We start from the raw sequence: 23,905 nt of genomic DNA, 5'->3' as shown, positions 1-23,905 counted from the left end.
AAAATAAAGAACATGTAAAAGTTTATCACATTGAATTATATATAGTCAATACAAATTATTTTCTGAGTGAAAGTTCTCATAGATATTATGTCAGATAATATATGTATTTGACATAATTCTATTATACTTAGCATAATACTGTATTTACCTGGATAGTTAAAGAAGATTTCTGTAGGATGAAGTTAAGAGGGTTGATAAGAACCTGATATTTGGTAGAGAAATCCCATGATTCATTAGATTTGTGACTCATCAATGACATATTCAATTACTTAATATTTGTGAATTTCAGAATTTATTGTAAATATTATGATTTAGCGTATCTTTGTTATTTCATAGTTTAAATCTGATTCTCTTATAGATGAATTTCTGGGTTCTATCTATATTTTTCATGCTACTTTAATTTTAATTTTCAAAAATTGAATTCAGGTATCATTTTCCTTATTATATGCTATCAAACAACCCACTTGACTGGTTTTTCTTTTTTTTGATTAGTGAATTTTTATGTTATTACCAGTTTTTACATTAAAATACATTTATATGCCTTAATTTCTCTTAGTTATATTGACCAAAATAAGAGTATAATTAGTAGACTTGGTATACACTGATTTTTTTTTGTATAGATGGCTAAATAAATATTGAACTCTTGTTTTTACTGTTTTTCTTTATTTTTTCCTTTCTAAATCAATTTTTATTTGTTCATTTATTTTTCTTCCTTTATATTGAGATTTAATTGATATATAGCACTGTATAATTTTAAGGTGTACAGCATAATTTGACTCACATACATCATGAAATGATTATAACAATAAATTTAGTGAACATCCATCATCTCATATAAGTACAAAATTAAATAAATAGAAAAAAATTTTTGAGTGTGATGAGAACTATTAGGATTTGTTCTCTTAACAACTTTTGTGTTTAACATACAGCAGTGTTTATATTTATCATGATTTTTACATTCCTAGTACTTATGTATCTTATAACTGGAACTTTTAGCACCTTTTGATGGCCTTCATCCAGTTCCACCCCCCCTTTCTTTTTGGGTTTTTTTTTTTTTTTTTTTTTACTATTTTTAGATTTTTGACATGTATATAGTCAAACCTTACTCTCCTATTACTTCCCTTTTATTCATTCTATTAATTTGTGTATGAATTTAATATTTGCTAATATGTAATATAAAAGCGAAAAAACAGATAAGGGCATTTGTCCTTATGGAGCTTATAAGTCTAATGCAGGAGATAGCCAGTAAGTAATTAAACAATATAACTATATATACAGTTAGTTCTAAGAAGGAAATAAACAAGACAATGTAATAGAAAGTCATTGTGTCAAGTTATTTTAGATGAAATGGCCAGAGAAGACTGTATGTCGAGGTGACATTGCAGCTGAGAGAAGGATGAGAGAGAGGCTGGCAAGTCAAGAGTTGGGGAGATAAGCTCACAAGACAGAATGGTGAAAAAGTGGATAGGCATAATAGTAAGAAAGGGTTTGGTGGGTTCAAGATATGGCCAGTGTGACTAGGGCAAAGTAAGGGAGTCAAGGTTGGAACTGTAGGTACAAGCTGACTATTCAAGAGTTCATACCTGTGATAAGATGTTCAAATTTTCCAGTGATTTTTAAGTAAAAGAATGAAGCAGCTTTCTTAAAAGAGAAATGGAGTTGAGGAGGTTTGTAATGCAGTGGTTTTAAGGATGGATCATGGAATCATTAAGCCTGGGAGGAGGGAATGATGGCAGGAAAGAGAGGATGGGTAAGAGAAAGGACCATGACTTGTTGTAATGGGGTACAAGAGTAAGTGAGCTGAAAGGATGAGGTGGTGTGGTGAATTCCAGGTCTAGGGAGGAGCCCTGAGGGTGGGTACTGGAGATGGAGAGGCATAAAAGAGGTTGATGAGGAAGTCAAGGACCTGAACACTGGGTGAGTCACATGTGTAGATTTTGCTGTTACACAAGGAGAGGTGGGAAGGAAGATGAATCAGAAACCATGTCTTTAAAATGCCTGGAAGGTGGTTTTATGAAAGCAGTGGGGGATGTAGTAGGTGGTATAGCTTGATGATAGAAGCTTCAAATAAGCTGAGATTTCTGGAGGGAAAGAGAAAATTGATTTGGTAGTAGCAGCAAAGAGGAGCAAGGTGGACATGTAAACTACTGCTACGTCTTGAAACATTTTAGAAAAATAGGTTTCCAAATCAGAGGTAGGATGATGGTGGTTATTTTCAGTCAAATACAGTCATGTCTCAATACTTATTGCTTTACACCCATATGTATTTCTGAACAATTTAGCAAGGATGTATTTCTGTGAGAGCAGGGATCATGTTTGTTTTGTGGACTGTTGAATCATCGGAGCCTAACATATTGTCCTCTTAGTAAATACAGTTTGACTGAAATTAATTGACTAAATTGTAAACTGAGTTTCTTGTTTTTCTTACTTTGATTTTAATTTGCAAACTAAGAACAATGTACTTTTCTTATTTTCTGACTTTATTTCTAATTCTTTTTCTTATATTCTATTATAGTATATGCTCATATTTTGACACGTTCTAATTATTGTCAAATTATAAACACAATATCTTTTTGACGCTTCATAATCTGTTATATGGAATTTAACACATTTCCCACTAAACTCATTTCAGGACATATTTATAGTTAGTGCTTGTTGACACAGTTTCACCCTGGTTTCAATTTATGTGATCCAGATTTTCAAGTGAAATCTTAAGGAATTATCAGATTCCTCAGTAACATTCAAAACTTCTATAAAATATCTGCTGAGTTGTCAGAAATTTATTTTGGAAAGAAAAAATATACTGGAAAGAAAATTCTACTTTAATGTGTGTTATTTTGGATAAAAACTTCTATAAGTTATGATTTACTGTCCTTTTTGTGTAAAAATGCAAAGGTTTCTTTCCCAGAGTTTATTCTCAGTGTTTATGTTAGCTGCTGAGGTTAGGTTTGTGTAAGGCAGTGAGTTTAAGTTCTCCCTCATTTTTCTCTCCATCCCCCCTTCCTTCTTTCTTTGTTTTCTTCCTTCTTCATTAATTTTTATAGATAACACACCTCACATTTTTCTTCTAGGAGGAGGGGATAATGATTGCTCCATTCTTAGCCCACTCAAATATCTCAGCCTTGAAATAAAAAAAAAAATGATTTACTAACGTTATCTATTGTCGTTTTTTTTTTTTTTTTTTTAATGGCCATAACAGCAGCATTTTCCTGTCAGGCCTGATTTTTTTTTTTAATTAATTAATTTATTTTTGGCTGTGTTGGGTCTTTGTTGCCGCGCCAGGGTTTCTCTAGTTGTGGCGAGCAGGGGCCATTCTTTCGTTGCGGTGCTCGGGCTTCTCATTGCAGTGGCTTTTCTTGTTGCAGAGCATGGGCTCTAGATGCGCAGGTTTCAGTCGTTGCAGCCCATGGGCTAAGTAGTTGCGGCTCACAGGCTCTAGAGTGCAAGCTCAGTAGTTGTGGTGCGTGGGCTTAGTTGCTCCATGGCATGTGGGATCTTCCCAGACAAGGGTTTGAACCCGTGTCCCCTGCATTGGCAAGCGGATTCTTAACCACTGTACCACCAGGGAAGCCCTATTGTGCTTTATATAATAAGATAATATAAAGAAAACCTGCTTTTTTAGCATTTTACTTTTAATTTTTTTAAATTAATTTTTATTGCCTTTACAATGTTGTGTTAGTTTCTTGCTGTACAGCAAAGTGAATCAGTCATAAGTATACATATATCCACTATTTTTTAGATTTCCTTTCCATTTAGGTCACTACAGAGCATTGAGTAGAGTTCCCTGTGCTATACAGTAGGTTCTCATTAGTTATCTATTTTATACATAGTAGTGTATGTATGTCAGTCTCAATCTCCCAATTCATCCCATCGCCCCCTTCCCCGCCTTGGTAACCGTAAGTTTGTTCTCTACATCTGTGACTCTGTTTCTGCTTTGCAAATAAGTTTATCTGTACCATTATTCTAGATTCCACATGTAAGCGATATTGTACATTTGTTCTTCTCTTTCTGACTTATTTCACTCTGTATCTGCCCTCCAAAAGGAGGAACAGGTGAGGATTATCCTACCTGATGATTTTTTTAGCACTTTATTTAATTAATTAATTAATTTATTTATTTTTAATATTTATTTATTTGGCTGCACCAAGTCTTTTTTTTAACATCTTTATTGGAGTATAATTGCTTTACAATGGTGTGTTAGTTTCTGCTTTATAACAAAGTGAATCAGTTATACATATACATATGTTCCCATATCTCTTCCCTCTTGCTAAATTCCCTCCCACCCTCCCTATCTCACGCCTCTAGGTGGTCACAAACCACCGAGCTGATCTCCCTGTGCTATGCGACTGCTTCCCACTAGCTATCTATTTTACGTTTGGTAGTGTATATATGTCCATGCCACTCTCTCACTTTGTCCCATCTTACCCTTCCCCCTCCCCATATCCTCAAGTCCATTATCTAGTAGGTCTGTGTCTTTATTCCCATCTTGCCCCTAGGTTCTTCATAACTTTTTTTTTTTTTCTCCTTAGGTTCCATATATATGTGTTAGCATACGGTATTTGTTTTTCTCTTTCTGACTTACTTCACTCTGTATGACAGACTCTAGGTCCATCCACCTCACTACAAATAACACAATTTCGTTTCTTTTTATGGCTGAGTAATATTCCATTGTATATATGTGCCACATCTTCTTTATCCATTCATCTGTTGATGGACACTTAGATTGCTTCCATGTCCTGGCTATTTAGCATTTTAATACTGGTATTTTACTAAATTTTTGAGTAATTGATAACTTGTTGACTTCTCATTACTTTAAAATATTTCCAATAATTTAATAGTAATTGTACAATTTAAATTAATTCCAGTTCCTATGCTAAATACACAGAGACTAATAAATTGTTGTTGAAGGAATACAATAGTTTCATTCTAGAAAAGTTTTCCAGTTATTCTGTAGCTCTGTAGATTGATCCAAAGATGCCTCAACTCAAGGGAAAGACTATATCTATATTATATATAATTGTATATGTATGTATAATTTTTGTGTTTCTGTCCCTTTTTATATTTATTTATCTACCTATTAGCTCCATATTTCTAGTTTTTGTTAGGGGAGATCCTGTTTTCAAGTGTTTCCTATTCTTATGCTTTTTCTTCAGAACTATCTGTTTGAGATTTATTGTATTTTTAAAGAAAAGATATGTAAGTGTGATATAATTATTCTTATGTTTTGGTAAAAAAAAAAAAGAACCTAAGATTGAAAAGTGCCCATCAGTGTCTCGGATGGCAAAGCCTAATGTTAGGTATTTATCATAAATGCCTAACGATCAGTATTTAATCAGTCTATAATTAAATATATAATATTGGCAGCAGATAACACAGGCTAGGTAAGAACCAACTTGTAAAGTGTTTAAAATGTGATCTTCGATTATTGAAACCCAGAGACATGTCATTTGTGGTTGTGATCATATATAGGAAATTGTATTGTTCTCTGCATAACACTTTTGTAGAATTTTAATGTGAAATTTTAAAGTGCTTTTTGCTAAGAGTTTAGTGCCTTTTTACTACTTGTGTTAACAGATTTCTTTTAGGAAGAAATGGGTGATAATCTTATTTTGTTTTAGCTGCCTTAAACATACTTGTTTCGATCATAGAGGCTGCACTAGTCATTGTGACCTCTCATTTCTTCCTCTATATTCCTGATCTTGATGAAGAGCCCCATTCACCCATTATCCACATCACAAGCCATACCATGGAGCCCGCTTTTACAGTTGCCATCCACTCAGCCACCAAGTGCTGTGGGTATTACCTCTGACATCTTTCTAAAAGCCTTCTGCTTCTTTCCAGTCCTACAGCCATTACCTTCATTCAAAATCTAAATATTTCTTCCTTTGATTTCTGAACAGCTTCTTAAGTTAGTCAGTCATCTGCCACCCTTCCTTCCTTCTCCCATTCTCACATCTCTGTTGCTTAATATTCTCCTAAGGATGCCATGGTCTCCGATTTAAAGTTTATATGGGAACTTTTAGTAAGGCAGGCATCTCCTTTATAATCTGGTCCCTGTTCATCAGCCCAACTTAATCTTTGACACGCCTTGCATTGACACGCTGTGCTCTTGCCATGCTGAGTGCTTTGTGGTTATTGCACAGTGAACTTGCATACACTTTCTCAAAGGTTGCCCCTTCTGCCTCCCTTCTCCTAAACTTCCTATTATTTGCATGGGCAACATGTCCTCACCTTTTAAGAATTTCCTGAAATTATCCCCTGATGTCCTAATCTTTTAACAGTCACCATTCTGGACTACAGAGGTCTTTGTATTTATGTTATTTATCACATGATATTGCCACTGAAGGTTTGTGGCTGTTTCCCATCATGGGCTTAGGTAGCTCTGTGGAGAGCTCAGGGGAAGCAATCTTGGAAGGGGGCCAAGGAGACTTGTCTCTAAGATGCAGTGGCAGCACAGTGTTTTCCTTAGATTGTACTGATTCGAGATGGTTTTAGGGAAGCTCAGAGATATTACCAAGGAAAGGCGAAGTATGAGGGATGCTAAGCAACTCCTGGCGCCACCGCTGCAGTTTCCTCCACAATGGAGTGAACTCCTGGAAAACAGGGGCTATGTCTGTGATCTGTGTGTCCCCTGAGCACCACATGGTGTTTGGCAAACAGATTGTCTGCTGGTACATAGTAGGTTCTTAAATGTTAAGTGAATTGGGGATCCTAGATGCTATTCATGGAACCGTATTAAATTGCTTTCAAAAAATAATTTCTCTGTAGCATTGGAATCTATTTAAAATACATCCTTTTTTCCAAATGAAATGTCTGATCCATGCTATTTGATTAAGATATGTGGGCTCAAACAGGATTCCCAAAGTGTTGCCACGTGTATGTAAATCACACACGAATAGCTAGTCTAACATTCTATTCACTAAGGGAGATTTAGTGAAAGGAATCGCTTTGGCCAGTGCTTTTCTGATGGAGGAATACATCAGAAATATTAACAGCCAGCTTTCTCCATTTTAGGCTGCCATTTTTTCCTAAGAGCTGCTACACATCAAGTATACCCAAATTGCCTTTCTGAAATACGGGAACACAAGTGTACTGTCAGTGAAATGGTCTGTGTTGATTAGTTTGTCTTTGGGGTACAGTTGACTCATCAGGTGATGGAGATGCTGCTGGCATTTCACGCAACCTGCCGTGGTGTGCTGGCTTTATTGGCTTCCTAGCAGCGACACTGACACAAATTGTCAGATTTTATGGGCAGTTTTAAACCTAATGAAATACATTCTATGAAATTTCCCTCACCATTTTAGTAGCTGTACAGTTTGAAAGAAGAGAACTAAGGTACACAACACATGATAGTTCAGGACTGAAATAATGGAAGACAGTGACAACATGCTTATTTTGTTCTTGCACATGGTGTCATTACCTGCACGATGGGATACTGATGCTGTCTCAGAGGCTGGCATTAATCTTTGTGCCAAAGCTTGCAGAAACCCTGCATGCATTCACTGATGCAAGCGTTGCTGTCCATCTTTTTGATCTTAAGATTACTCCTTTGGGATATAAGGTAATATAAGGCTGCCAGACTTTAAAAAAAGAATTCAAAGTTAGTGAAGGTAAGAGATGCTCATTTTCTTCCAGTACTGAAAATTAACTACAAAGCCACATAAGAATTTACATCCATCATCCTATTTCATCATAACACTGGGAGAGTGGAAATATAGTTAGTCCTATTATACCAATGAGAACTAAAAGTTTTGCTCGTATTTGGCCCCAGGTCTACAAGAATCCAAAGGTGTAGCTTTAATTAGTACTATATAGAGTCTCCTAACAAAGCAGTTGTTTTACTAAAGTCTTGCTGTTTGTTCAATCTAGATTCAAAAAAATTCTATCTCCACATGTAAAGGAATGCTGAGAAAAATATGCATTCAAAGATAGCTTATCTTTTCATTTTTTCTACCTCTTAAAGTATTCCCTAAATAGCGATAGAGTCAAGATCTGTATATTGCCAGGACCTTTGGCGGGGAAAGATGACTTTTTGGATAGAATCACTTGTAGCAATTTTCCAAATGATTCACACAGAATCAACTTAATCTTCTGGAAAACATTGTAGGGACCATAAATACATATTGTACCCAGGATGTAGAGTGCTTACTGCAGTGTGGTCTGTGATTTTTTTTTGGGGGGGGGGTATGCATAACCCAAAGACCTAGATAGAAATGGCTAACTGTAGCACTTCTACTATGAAACAGTTTCCTACAAGAGAATATCTTCATTCATATTAAACATACCAGTATCTCTACCAACTACAATTAATTAAGAAAGACATGCCATTGAAATCTCACCTGGTGGTGATGAGGAAACAATCGTCTCCACTGGGTGTCTTTGGAGAACATAGAAGTTAACTCTTTAGTAAAATAAAGACTCATTTAGTATAAAAATTGCCTATAAGATGCTTGAGCCAATGTAGAAATAAGTTAATTATCTTCCCACCCAGACCACAATCTCTCAACTATTAGGAATTCTCTCTCTTTTTGCTTCCAAGGACTTTGGAGTTATGGCTGAAATTTTTTAAAATACTAAAACTGGAATTTATTTCTCAAAATAAGGTATAAAAGGATTCTTCACTTGTCAGAAGGATTCATCGTACAGTTTCTTATTGATTTTTTTTCCACGAATATATTCAGAGCTTGTAATTTTATTTTCCCAACTTCCGTTCACACAGATTTTCAAGGGTACCACAACTGCAGAAGATAAAGCATGCTGGTGTTATTTATGTGTCATAGATAGTAAAATTGAGTCACAGTGTCTTGCCAAGAATGACAAAAACTCAATACTAGAGTCAAGGTTGCGGCTCAGATTCTTTAAAAACTGTGTTGTGACTAGTTTTCCAAAAACCTCAAAATTTTGCCAAATATTCCACAACTTCTTCTAATTGGGATAGTTATTTTTAAAAAATCACAACGTGCTTAATCCAAAAATCCAGGCTGGAGACAGACATTAGAGTGAGTCTTCAGAAAAATGAAGAAATAAGTTTTTTGAAAAGCATAGAGTTATTAATTAAATATTTGACCTTTTGTGGCTTCTCAAATGTCCATTTTCAAAAAGAAGCAGTTAGAAGGAAAAGATATGAATGTAGATTCAGGGCCAGAGGACAAAAATAGTTTAAATTGCCTTGATATATGTTCACAGATTGCAAATGAGCACTTCTTAAAATTTAAACCCTTGAATGTGATATCTCAGGCACTGAGTTTTTTATGTATACAATGTGATTCTTACTGCCTTCCAGCTGTGTTCTGATTTCAGAAGATGACCTTCCCTATAAGTTTTATATGTAACTCATAAAATGCATGAGTCTGGAGAACAATTATCATGACAGGGAGTGTGCTTTCTTGATTATGCGGTGGGGTCCTGTTTCCCACCTCTGTTTTTGAAGGATATTAAAGGTAAGATTAAAAATGCTCCAGTCGTTCTGCTTGCTTGATTGTAACAGTGAAGGAGACAAAATTGATTCTAGCTTATGGCTCAGTGTTTCAATGTTATTCGGCAGCACCTGTTGGCCGGCAGCTGTTGGGGATTATTGCAGGTTTCTTTGTCAGGAACAATGTGGCAACAGTAATAAATCAGATTTAAACTGGTTACTGAATTGGTTTAAAAGGTTTAAAAGTCTTTTTATAATCAAAGATGTTAATTCTAAGTGGAGAACCCAAATGAACCTGTATATATCTTGGGACCAAGTTATACTTTCTAAATCTGGCTACTGACCATACACATACTGAAGCCAGGACAATTTTCTCCCAGAAATACAGCAACATTGAAAGTATCCCTACCAAACATGCCTGAAAAGATGGGAAAGCTACAATATTCCTTTAATTTTTTTCCCTTTGGTTCAGGTGAAATGGAGGATACAGCTCTGATAATTAGAATTTCATATGGCAGGTGCTCACAGACATAGTGGATTTGAGGAAATCAGTTTTCACTAATCTAGAAAATTCTCTCCTCAAGAGAGAAGGGATTTAAAAACTTTCATGATCTATTTAAATTCAACATATCTTTCTCCTATTCTGAATAAGGAAAAGTGACTCTAAGGTCATAATGTGGAATTGACTTCTCCCTTCCTAGTATATTATGACATTTCACATTAAGGCAAAATAGAAACATTCACGGGTGAAGAGGAAGGAGAGAAATGTAGTTGTTTACTTTATTAGTTTTCATGACAATGCATACTTTATACAGTCCATCATTCCTGATTGTCTAAATATGTGTTTTCCCTAAGGTAAAGTCTCAAAAATTTCAGAAGATGTTTTAGGAGTTCTGTCAGAGAGGTGAATGGTCTAGAGCTAAAGCAAATGTAATATGACTTTTTATTTAATATACTTGTTTCCTATATCTATGCCTTTATCTATGCATACGTGTACATCCATATACCAAAAATTCAAGTGTTCGTTTTTTCATATTCAAATTTTATTAGTGAGAAAAGCAGACTTATACGTAATCTCATTTATTTATGTGGAGACTAGCCCACCTTGCTCATTTTACTTTGTAAACCCACTCACTATTCTTCTTACCCCTTCTCTTTCTTTTCATCCTTCACTAATAGAGCCTTCAGCTACTAAGGCAAGACATGCAGACCACTTTCTGAGAAGTAACTTAAACACATACATCATTTTGGTGGCAAACCTGACAGTCACAGTCTTTTATAAAATCAGGTCCCTGCTCTTTTGGTAACAGGGTTAAGAAATGCTCCTTGTGTGGAGAAAAGAGATCTGCTGATTATTCTATTTGGAAGCCTTGAACCCACCTCCATGTCTTTGCACATTTATGAAATTACTGTGACTTGTCTTTTATATCTTTTTGAGCATTTATGTAATTAGGTTAGGCTCTACCTAATGGAGAGGAGTTGCTCTTATTCTGTGCCTGGTGGTTCATCTATCTCTGAGTGTTTCCGAGCGTGAAAGGTGGCAGTAGTGTGCCCGGCATCAAGACTGAGCAAAGAAAAGATCTTCAGAGATTTCTCTTGAAATCTGTTCTGAGAACACACGGTTTTCCTAGCGCTGTTTACTTCAGGACTTTCGGGGTCAGGAGGAAAGTTTTTCAGCAAATATGGTTCCTTTTCAAAACTATTTTTGGTAGTTTTTTTACATGTGCCTGGTAATTTTAAGTGGTAAAGGGAGGGAGATAATGAGTAGATAGAATTCTAAATGCACTAAGGCTCTTTTATGATCCTATTTTTTTCATAAATTTTATCTGGTAGCATACAAAAATTGTAAAAATGAGTAGGTTTAATGTTGTTGAATACAGAAAATTTATTGAAAGAGGGCAAATGCAGCGCTAGGTTCCTGGACCATGGCTTATATTCTCCCTTTGCTTCCTCCAACCCAGGGCCCAACTGTAGACTTTCAGTATTAATTTTAGTCATTTCACACAGTTCCATACTGTACCTTGTCTTTCTGCAAAGCAAAGGTAATGTTGTAGTTCACAACTCAGCCATCCACGACCCTTAGGATATATGTTTTTATTATTTCTGGCAGGGACATTTAAAATTTCTTTACCTACATTTTGCACTTATTTGCATTCTTAAACACAGAATGTAGATGATAAATTTACTGATTTTTGTAACTCATTCACTATTACTATAATTATGGTTCTGATTTAAATACAGTGATAACATTATACACTGTAAATTTATTTAGAACTGTTTATCTCTATCTGCAAATAACCCCAGATTCCAGTACTGTTACCACCCTTAATTTGTTTCCTTAAAACGGCTGTAATTTGGAATTAAAATTATTAAAGTTGTTATAATTATTTATGAAAAAAAGGATTTATCCATTCTCCTATGGATAAAATACACACTTATTTTGGATATTAAGAAGACTTCGTTCACTTTTGGAATACTTCCTTCTTCTTGGCTATTCACTGGAAATAGCCAGTTATCATTTTTACATGTCTCTCAAAATTATAGCAGTTTCATTAAAGATAATGGGGTTTTGTCCTAGTGGAAAGATACTATGAAAATAATGCTCACTGAAGGGCAAGAATAATACTGTATTGTTTTTCTGGTTCATCAAGGTGATGGTTCATAAAGAATAAATAAATGTTCCATTGACAATGTTAGTTATGTATTTTAGTTTATTAAATGAATTAAAGCACAATAAAAAGAAAATCATTTTCAAACCTGCTGCGCTTGGCCCAAAAACTGATTATGTTTTTGTCTATGGTATATACATCTTTAAGGCTTTATTTAGAGTCAGTGACAAATGTGCCATCTATATGTGATAAGATATAAAATGTTGACCTTAAATAGGAAGGTGCTGTAATGTCCCCTTCTCATTCAACATAATCATATTACAAATTCCCATCTCTTCTTGAAGTCTTATCTATGGCTATCAGACTATGATATGAAACTCACTTTTAAAAATAAAACAAGTATAGCCAGATATCATTAGTCTTTCAACTTTTTTGTATATTGATATTTATTAATTTTTTTTGAATAAATAGGCTAATATGATAACAAATAACCAAATAGTTATTAAGGTGGTCAGGGAAGACCTAGTAAAATAATCCAGAGTTGCACATTATAGGAACCAAAAGAATGCTGGTGTGACTGGAGCATAGAAGGTATGGGTTAGAGAAATAGAATGTTCCTATTCTAGAAAGGAATGTCAGGGAGGTAGACAGGGCCAGAACATGTAGGGCTTTGTAAGCCAGGAGAAACATTTGCATTTTACTCTAAATAGATTGTAAGTAGAGATGTGTATTACTTCTGACATATTTTAGAAAGATTTATGTGGCTACCATATGGAGAATTTATTAATGGGATGCAAGAGCTGAAGTAGGGAGATGAACTAAGGGGCTGTAGGAAACCAGGTGTGAGGGCAGCTTGTATAGGGTAGATTTCATGGAAATGAGAAAAAAGAAGATGTGTATGGGATTTTTTGGCAGGCGGAATAAATGCTACTTTCTGCTGAATTGGATGTAGGTGATAAGGGAAAAAGGAGAAAGTTTAATTAAGGTAGTTAGGAAAGGAAAATCAAGGATAGATCCTAGATTTTGGTCTTGAGCAACTACGTGGATGATGATGTCATTGAAAGTGCTGGAATAGATTAGGAGGAGAGCAAGATTTTTAGGGAGGAAAGGCTGAGGAATAAAGAGTTTAATTTGAGACATCTTTTAGACATCAAAATAGAGCAAGGTCCTTGAGAAAGTGGGAGAGGTTGTAATACAGACTTTATAGACCACATGTGGAGAGCTTGGTCTTCGATAAGAGTGTAGTTTCCTCTATAGCAACAGTGATGTGAACATGAGAAGGTTTCTGTCTCATTGCTTCTAATTTCTTGAAGGGGTATGAGACAAGACCAACATTGGAAAATAAGGCAGAGGAGGATGGAGTCTAGTATGCTTGGAGAGCAAGAAGATATGGGTACCTCAGCTATGCCTTTTCTGATCATCTTACATTTGGATCCTGTGTACTTTTTACATTGGTCTGGGCTACCTAGCAAAACCTGGAGCTGGGTGTGTCCCCTCCTCACTTTTACCACTTCAGTGGGCAGGTCTGGTTTTAGGTACTACATCTTACAGTCAACATTCATGAACAAGTATTTATTGAGTTTCAACTTCTCGAGTACAAGATACTGCATTTAATCATTCCAACTTTAAGTTTTCCATCATTCCATCATCTAGATTTAAGCTGCATCAGAAGAATCCGTATAAAACCTGCCTTCAGATGGCTCATTAGTTTTATAAAGATTCTCTAAAGTTGTGTTTTCTGAGTACAAAACAGAAGAAAAATACCATTCATCCTGTGCACACTTTCTAGATGTTTGACTATGGTGGAATTATTTAACCTACCATCTTTAAAATAAGGAATATAAAATCCAGCTAGCAGAGCAGAACATAAATATGAACAAGTAAGGATATTAGGATTGTGAACTAATAAGTGTTCAATATTGTCATTAGACTCTAACCAAGCATGAGTATATCAGGTATTATATTCTGTCAGGGGGAATTATCAAGCCTTAATGCTTTGAAATAGAACTAAGGAATCTCTTCAAATAAGAAATTAAATAGAATTTACTCCAAGGTAGCTAATTAACACTTTTCAAAATAGCTGAGAACACTCTTGTCTGAAATTGAACTCAATATAGATCATTTATCATTAAAAATGTAAACAGGGCTTCCCTGGTGGCACAGTGGTTGAGAGTCCGCCTGCCGATGCAGGGGACATGGGTTCATGTCCCGGTCCGGGAAGATCCCACATGCCGCGGAGCGGCTGGGCCCGTGAGCCATGGCCGCTGAGCCTGTGCGTCCGGAGTCTGTGCTCCGCAACGGGAGAGGCCACAACAGTGAGAGGCCCGCGTATTGCAAAAAAAAAAAAAAAAACAAAAGTAAACATACTAACTAAATGATACCAATTTAGAGTTTAAAAACTGCTGTAATCTTATTTGGAGATACAAATCAAGAACGGATATTAAGAAGTTATCTTAATTAATCATATCAAATCTCCAGGGTTTCCCCACTTCCCTTAAAAACACATGTATAAGTTTAGGCTGATTGTCTTTGCTGTGAGATCATCAAAGTCATGTGTTTAATTTAAGAAGCACTGGTGACAAATGAGAGCCAGAAAAGGGGGCCTCACTTGTGAACCCCTTAGGAAAAGGACATATGCAGGATCTCAACCACTTTTGCTTCTCCCTACAGTTTATCTGTATTATGGATTATAGAGGTATTTTTTAAAAATATTTTTCTTAGTGTAATAATATTCACAAATATTTCACCATAAAAAGCACTAAACATTTTAAGTATATAATATTAAATGCACCATCTTTGTTAATTATTTTTATTGACCTTATTCTTGTCAATTCTAACTTTATTAAGAAATTTAATACCCTCACACTCCAGAATTTTATACTTGTTCAAGTCTTTAAAGTTTTCTTATGACTGTCAAAGGAAGGTATTTCTTTAAATAAATATAGTATTCCTCATTGTTCCTAATCAAAAGATCTCTTTTATGTAGTCTGCACAAGAAAATGGAAATGATGCACAAAAATACAGCTTTTTATCTTGCAAGTTGTTTATGCATCTTGGGTTTGCTTATTTTTGCAATCGTGTGCATTTTAAAATTGCCATTTGTATTTTGTATTCTAGCTTTTGACTGTAGTGGAAATTTGGATTGAAGACAATAAGAACTGTGAGGTACAATATATAAGCTTGCATCCAACTGAGAAAAACCACCACTCTTGTCTGTGCTTCAATCAGCAGGAGATTTTCTTTCAGTTTGTTTAGAAGAACCAGGTCCTGTCATCTGCATAGAATACAGTATTTGACAGAAAGATTTTTCTTTTGCCCCTTGTGGCTTAAATGCTGAATGCCACAAAAACTTCTGTCTAGCTGAAGAACAGTTTAAGGTATCCTCTATGATGATGGGTAACAATAAAACCAAATAAAATTTTAAATTACTATGCATAGTAGACCAAGAACCATTATCTGAATACCAAACGGAGCCAAAAAATTCTCTAAGATCCAGATTAGACATAAAAACAGGTATGCAGGTATGTCGTATAAACCATTTTGGAAAACTCCTTGGCATTATTTACTGAAGTTAATAAATGCATACTCTGTGAAGCTGCAGTTCAACTAGTAGGCGTGTATTCATGAGAAATGTGTGCACCAAACACACATCCAAAAATGCTTGTAACAGCACTATTAATAATATCCTAAAGCTGGAACTAACCTATGACATAAATATAAGCATGGATAAATATTTTTTGGCATAGTCATGTAAGAGATACTATAAAGCAGTAAAAATGAACCTATACCTGACAGCATGGGTAAATCCTCAAACATAATGTTGAGCAAAAGAAATTAGACATAAAAGGCTATCTACTGCATGATTCTATTTATACAACATTCAAGAATAGATACAACTGAACTATCGTGTTAGAACTTAGGAGAGTAGTTATTTTTAAGGAGGGTGGATACAGGGATTGAGAGGGTAGATTCATGGGAAGTATTGTCTTGACCTGGATAATTGTTATATAGGTTTTTACTTATGATAGTACATTGATAATATTAGTATAGGACATTAAGATTTTACATTTAAATTATGAAAAGATAATACATGTGTACATTTTTATATTGGTACATATATGTATAATACATGGCATTTATAATATATAATATGTTGGTATGTAGCATGTACCAATTTTAAAAATGCTTTAAAAAGAAGAAAAAAATTTCAGGGTATAAAAAATACTTCATTTCCTTTTCGCTAGAGATAATTCAATTATGTACAAGTCGTGTATGCATATATATGTTAAAATATGCTAAATAAGCAATTCAGCAACTCCATTAGGCTTCTAATGGGTCACAAAACAGAACTAAGTTTAGTTACATTTCATTTAGCCACTTAAAAAATTAAAGTGAAAACTGTTTTTCTTTCTTAACAATCTTCAAGTATTTTAACTCTGAGCAAACTTAACATGATTTAATGTTAAAGTTTTTGTAACTCAGAGTCTGTTGAATTCATCTTGATTTTCATCAAGGTCAATAATTCACTTCAATTTTAAGTTAAAACATTTTATTTTGCTCCTACTCTATGGGAGGCACTATGGTTTTTATATAATAAATGTTCCTATTGTGGCATACCAGTTAGAAAATTTTGTACATAAGAGTACTCTTGATTTCAGCAAGTGAGTACATATGCGAATCTCTGGATTAGTTATCGACTACTCAAAAAGTGCACTATGAAAGGTAGAAGATCTGTGTAAACATGCCTGGCGTCTGGCAGCTGAACTTGGTAATATAAAGTCTAGCAAAACTTTATTATTCAGATATATAATGTATTACTTAAAAAAACTACTTTTCATAATCTCTTGGGATGCATTATCTAAGAGGATGATAAAGGTGATACTAAGCTGCTGTTTCCCAGGCATATGTCATGTGCTGGGCACTTACTTCTATGGCCGATAATACATATGATACCTATATTTCCAGAGAGAGTTAATTTAAACAAGGAATTTTTTTCTGCCTTAAAATTGGTGAAGTGATTTTCCTAAAATCATTATTTCACTTATACTATTGAAGAGAAAATTGACCATTTTTAAAGAAGAATGCCATCATTTGATGGCTATCATCCAGTATACTTAAAGATTCTTTAAAAAAGTTAGCATCAAGGGAGGATAAAAGTAAATGCAGTTATCCTACCTTAGATCTTGTAGATCTAAATATATGCACAGAAATACCAATATCCTGAAACCAGCAGTTCTGTTACTGATGACATCTTTTTCCATTACATGATCTGAAAAATTTAAAGGGATTTTCCAGTCTACTTTGCATGGAAAAAAATAGAATGAGAATATTTCTTTTTCAAATCTAGTTGCCTTGAAACAAGAGTGAATGACTGTGTTGGATGTTGTAAAGTGTTTTTGCTATTTCAAGTTAGAATTGGTTGTGAAATAATAGCGTCACGCTGAATAAAAGATTTTCTTTTAAGAAACAAAAATTAAGTATTTTAGAAAAGGATCTACGAAAAGAAAGGACATGATGATCTTTTATGTTGCTTTAAGAGGCATATGCAGTAACTCTAAGAGGGTTGAACATGTCAGGAAACTAATCTGAAGGCAAACTTGCATACATGAGAAAAATCAGAAACAATGACTAGGGTCTTAAAAGGAAGAATTGATGGGATATGTTACAAGTGATATACAATTCAAAAGAAAAGGTTGATGAGATTTATTATTATAAAATTTTGAGTTTTTTAAAATAAAAAATATAAGTACAGGGCTTCCCTGATGGCGCAGTGGTTGAGAGTCTGCCTGCTGATGCAGGGGACACGGGTTCGTGCCCCGGTCCGGGAAGATCCCACATGCCGCGGAGTGGCTGGGCCCGTGAGCCATGGCCGCTGAGCCTGCGCGTCCGGAGCCTGTGCTCCGCAACGGGAGAGGCCACAACAGTGAGAGGCCCATGTACCACACACACACACACACACAAAATATATATATATATATATATATATATATATATACACACACACACACAAAAAGTTAAGTCATATTAACAAGCTTGAGAGAAAACAGAACACATTTATCCATCCCTCTCCAGTTACTTTACTCTTAGGTGTCTAAAGTTAACAACTTCTGGCAATTTCATCTCATATTTTTTGATAGACTTCTATTCATATTTCTCAATTTGTCAATTTTATATACTATCAATTGACATTCTGTTTTTATAGATCACAACTTAGCTTTCTTGCACACCATCTTTCTTGCCTGTCTTGAGAGTTATTTTTTATTTGTTTATGTTTCCTGGATTTCTAATTCTTCTTGTACTTCTTATACTATTTGCTATTATATTGTTTCCCCTCTCAAAAATGTTTCAGTACATTAGTTTTTTCTAACAGTCCCACTTTTTTCTTTAGATCTCTTTGCCCAAAGTCCTCTGTGTTTTGCCTGAACTTGGATTCATTGTTCCCTAGGTTTACTGTAACGTTTTCCTACATTGAATCCACCTTGTCTAGGAATTCACACCTTCCTGTTTTTTGGGTTACTTTCTCATTTTACTGGAGTACATCCTCAAATAGTTTCTTAAGAAATGTTGCATGGACGCTAAACTTTTTGAGTCCTTTTAATAAAATTTAAGTCATTGTATTATATAAAATTTTTTTCAAGTTTGGGTAATTTCTCTTTTTTTTAGTAGAAATTCTTCTATCTAGTTTCTCTATTTTTTGAAGCTCCTTTTCTTCGAATTTGGCCTTTTTCATCTATCCTCTCCTATTTTTAATGTTTTCCTTTTGTTTCTCTTTTATAGTCAATGTCTTTAACTCTATCTTCAAAAGTTGTATTGAAACTTTATTATAGATAAATAATTGTAATATTACTTTTTCATGTTACTGTATTCTTTTTCTCTTCTCATATCTCTCCAGGAATATTAATTAGAAATTTCTTTCTTTCAAAAATGGTATTATCAGTCCTTTGTATAATCTTCTGTCTTCCAGTTTTTTTGACTGTTTAATCTTGGTTCTTCTTTTCTATGAGGTACTCTTTACTAAAAAAACTGCCTATCTTTATTCCCTATTAATATTGTGCTGTGAGGTCTTAAGATGATCTGCTTGAGGAGCTGATTGAGAGGACTGAGGGCCCAGGGTGTGATTAGGCAGGGAGCTAGCTCTTCCGCGGAGGCAGCATCAAATGCAAGAATATGTTGTTTTTCCTCTGGGATCATATTTCTCTAGAGAGGTAACCTTCATTCTTTTTCCTGGGGGAGAAGTACCTACGAGTATTTGGGGCCACAGCTGTTCTTGGCCACAAGTAGAAGTGTTCACCTATAGAGAAAAGTTTCCATTACTTTTGTCAAATTATACCTCTTATGAGAATCACATCTTATGAATAACTTCCCCCCCACCCTGGGTAATTAACTCTTCAGTAGGCAGGTTAGTGACCCAGTAAGATTTTTTTTTTACCATCTTTATTGGAGTATAATTGCTTTCAATGGTGTGTTAGTTTCTACTTTATAACCAAGTGAATCACCTATACATATACATATATCCCCATATCTCCTCCCTCTTGCATCTCCCTCCCACTCTCCCTATCCCACCCCTCTAGGTGGTCACAAAGCACCGAGCTGTTCTATCTGTGCTATGCGACTGCCTCCCACTAGCTATCTGTTTTACATTTGGTAGTATATACAAGTCCATGCCACTCTCTTACTTCATCCCAGCTTACCTTTCCCTCTCCCCATGTCCTCAAGTCCATTCTCTTCGTCTGTGTCTTTATTCCTGTCCTGCCCCTAGGTTCTTCAGAACCATTTGTTTTTTTTAGATTCTATGTATATGTGTTAGCATATGGTATTTGTTTTTCTGACTTACTTCACTCTGTATGACAGACTCTAGGTCCATCCACCTCACTACAAGTAACTCAATTTCGTTTCTTTTTATGGCTGAGTAATATTCCATCGTATATATGTGCCACGTCTTCTTTATCCATTCATCTGTTGATGGACGCTAGCTTCCATGTCCTGGCTATTGTAAATAGAGCTGCAATGAACACTGTGGTACCTTATGAATAACTTTTATTTCACATAACTGATTCGTTGAAGGAAACTTCGTAACTTTAATTCCCCAGTAGCTCTTTGAAGTTTTTCCTTTTTGGATTCACATTTCAATGTATAGTAGGCTTAAATCTTAGTGTTTGAGAAAATCCCAGCTTTTGAATTATAGTCCACTTAATTATGTGGAGCCCTGGTTGCTAAATTATAGTATCTCATGCATCGAGCGAAATATTGAGTTGTTTAGCACATTGTATCACTTATTTATTCCAAAATATTTCATCTGTGAATTGACTGCTCTTTTATGTTGGCTTTTCTTTATATAAAAGTTAAAATAATGTTAGAAAGGCAAATTATTCAGATGCTGAAATTACGTTTTCCTCGATTTGAAATAACTTATAAACTGGGAGAATTAGTATATGTTCTATGTAACATAGCTTATTTCTTAAAATTATACAGAAAATGCACATAATTCTGGAAATAAAAATGTTCAGCTGCTAAATAACTCTCCCTGTTACTTCGCTATTTTTCTTCCATTTGCTACACACACACATACACAGACGCACACATGTATATAGTGTATTTAGTTCTGTAGCCACAAGAATTAGCAGCAGTTTTGGAGAGAAAAGGTAGGAGAAAGAATGCCCTGAGCATCCCTTTGAATAGCTCAGGCAAGAACAGGTGTTATTATCCCAGGAGGAAACTGTAGGTGACTTTTTTGTAATTGGAAGTGTGTCCTGCCCTGATAAGAACTTGTGGATAAGGAAACAAGAGACTCATAAATAGCCAAAGGGAAGAAAGCCAGAAAAGCTTGCTGTGCTCCTCCACTTAAATATACGTCATTTCTTTAGGGACTACAGGTTTTACAGAAAGATGAGGACTAATTTGGGATGCTACTTACCTTTGTTTCCAAAAGAAAAAGACTCCTCTAGAATGTGATTTTAAGTAGGCCATGGACCAAAAATAGGCCATAAGGCCTGCCAGGCAGCTTTATGAACTTCAAGGTTCTAGGATACTTCATCCATTGGAGAGTTCCCCAGTGCTTTAAACAGTATTAGAAAGAAAACAGCAGCAAAAAATCAACCATGCTAGTAAAAATCTCTCCTGCAAGAAATGATTGGGTGGTAGAACCTAAGTAGTTTTGTTGCTGCTTTGTTGTTGTTTTGTTGACTGGATGGTTTGTTCTGGATATTTGCTTACTTCTTGGCTTGTTGATTTTCAGTATATAAATATAACTTTGCAATGACAAGAAAAGAAAAGAAAAAAGAAATCTTTCAGGAGTCTTTAAGATAATATCATACATTTTTGAGGTTTTTAAGACTGAGATTCAGTTTTACTTTACCTAAATGGAATGTTATAATGCTGCACATTTTTGCTTATTCTACATTTTTGCTTATTCTTGAAACTCAGAAGAAATTCTGCCCATTGACAAGCTCTCATTGTGTATTAATCACAACATGAAACCCTCACTTACTCTCAAATTAAGTGTTCAGTGCTATGCATGTTATAAATGCATTCTCAGTGGCAAAATTTTCTTGGGGCTTAAGAAATTGTACTTTAATCGCTTTTAGCCAAAACAATTAGCAAAAATAGTACTTTGACATATAATGTCAGCATGTTCTTAGATTTTGATAAACGTAGACAAAATCAATAGATACATGAGGAGTGCCCACATGAAATCATCATACTTCAAAAGCTTTTCCTAGGGTAACTCACAACTGTAGACTTTTCCTTTCAGTAATAAGAAGCAACAGTGTTGATAACTAGAAAGCATCTAGCCAGCTTTCTATTCAAAGAGGACTTTTTTGAAATAATAATAATAATTCAACAAAACAAACAGAATCACTAACTTCAAAATACTCTCATACTTAAAAGTAATGTGAGTTTTAAAATTGTTTAGTGCTTCCAGTTTAGATATTTGGGAACTCTGTTTGCATCTACATGCCAACATTGATCGACTCCTTGAATTTGAATATTCCCCATAATCAGATCCCACTCCATCCATTTTTTCTTCACTCTCAGTTATACTTTTAATATACCACCCTATTATTTCTTTCCCTTCAGCATTTTGTTTGCTTTTATTCCCCTTTTAAAATGTGAAACAAAAAAATTTTATACGCTACCCCCTGCGTCCATGTCTATACCTGCTGTCTCATATCCATCCACTCTTCGACTGGTGACAGTCTGCATTGTTTCCATCTCTCTATAAAGCAGTTCTCATTAAATTCATCAATAAGCCCCTGATTTCTGAATCCAGTGAAGATTTATTTTTTTATCTTCCCTGAATTCTTTGTGGCATTTAACATGTCTGAGCACTCCCTCTTTCTTTGAGAACCCTCTTCCATTGACTTCTGAGATGACACTCTGTAGGTTCCTCTGCATAATGCTTATATACAGATGTTCTACATTTTTTCAGTTCCACAGAGTTTCTCTGTGTATCTGCACACATTTCCTTGGCATCCATTCCAAGTGTATATCGGAGACTTTCAGGTCTAGACCATCAACCGGATCTGTTGTGCTTTCTGTATACCATTGCGGGGTGCCAGCAAAGAAACTTGGGGATCACCTGGGAGCCCTCCTTCTTTCCTACCCCTGCATTTAAGGAATTACCAGTCTCACTGATTTTGCTTTCTTAATCTCTCTTCAGTTGTTGCTTTTTTCTCAGTACCCTATTGTCAGTACCCTTCAGACAGGGTTATATCCCACCTGCATTGCTAGAATAGCACTCCAATTTGCTGTCTTGTATCTAGTCTTGCCAACTCCATTCAGTCCACTCCTCTCATCTTCCTCTCTTTTAACATTTATCATATCACATCAATTTTTATTATATATTTGATTTTACTTATTCACTTATAAGTCATGCTCTTTGTTAGCTCATTAGGTACCAATTCTATATATTTTTTTAACATCTTTATTAGAGTATAATTGCTTTACATTGTTGTGTTAGTTGTTGCTGTATAACAAAGTGAATCAGCTATACGTATACATATATCCCCATATCCCCTCCCTCTTGCATCTCCCTCCCACCCTCACTATCTCACCCCTCTAGGTGGTCACAAAGCACCGAGCTGATCTACCTGTGCTATGTGGCTGCTTCGCACTGACTATTTATTTTACATTTGGTAGTGTACATATGTCCATTCCACTCTGTCACTTCGTCCCAGCTTACCTTTCCCCCTCCCTGTGTCCTCAAGTCCATTCTCTACGTCTGCATCTTTATTCCTGTCCTGCTTATTCCTGACTTACTTCACTCTGTATGACAGACTCTAGGTCCACCCATCTCACTACAAATAACTCAATTTCATTTCTTTTTATGGCTGAGTAGTATTCCATTGTATACATGTGCCACATCTTCTTTATCCATTCATCTGTTGATGGACACTTAGGTTGCTTCCATGTCCTGGCTGTAGTAAATAGTGCTGCAATGAACATATGTACCAATTCTATATTAATATTATTTTTGTATTTGTCATTCATTCCATATCATAGTACTTGTTATAAGTACTTAATAACTGTTTTTTTGGTAAATAGATATGTGAATAAATACAGTCTAACTGCTCCAAAGCCAGTTGATAATGACTGAGTGAGTAGTGGGGCATGGATAAGAGCTAGTCACTGAAATTGGAAGCATCATTCAGCAGCTGTTTCATCAACAGTCTGGGAGAAGTTTTCTATTTCTTCCTTGCATTTGTGAAAGTTGACTGTATTAAAAGCAGGGTTATTCATACATTTAATGTAGAGCTTAAATACAATTCAATGCTGAGTCTACTTAAGTATTTATTATATAGAGAGTACATGAGATAAATAAGTCAAATTATGTGAAAAAATTTAGGAAGTATGATAACCTTATTTTCTAATTTCTATGATA

General features: G+C 35.1%; 1 protein-coding gene and 1 non-coding gene across 2 annotated transcripts in view; one reads left to right on the top strand and one right to left on the bottom strand.

The window, feature by feature from the left end:
• Nucleotides 1-23,905, top strand: part of LAMA2 (laminin subunit alpha 2) — a 605,756-nt gene that overhangs the window by 113,450 nt on the left and 468,401 nt on the right. The window lies entirely within an intron of this gene.
• On the bottom strand, nt 3,928-4,075 carry LOC132530965 (U8 small nucleolar RNA). Its single transcript, XR_009543970.1, has one exon. It is a non-coding gene; the product is annotated as a U8 small nucleolar RNA (small nucleolar RNA).

Source organism: Lagenorhynchus albirostris, chromosome 12 (assembly GCF_949774975.1).
Source record: "Lagenorhynchus albirostris chromosome 12, mLagAlb1.1, whole genome shotgun sequence".
NCBI lineage: Eukaryota > Metazoa > Chordata > Mammalia > Artiodactyla > Delphinidae > Lagenorhynchus > Lagenorhynchus albirostris.
The sequence above is the reverse complement of the archived record's forward strand: the minus strand, read 5'-3'. Positions and strand labels throughout refer to the sequence as shown.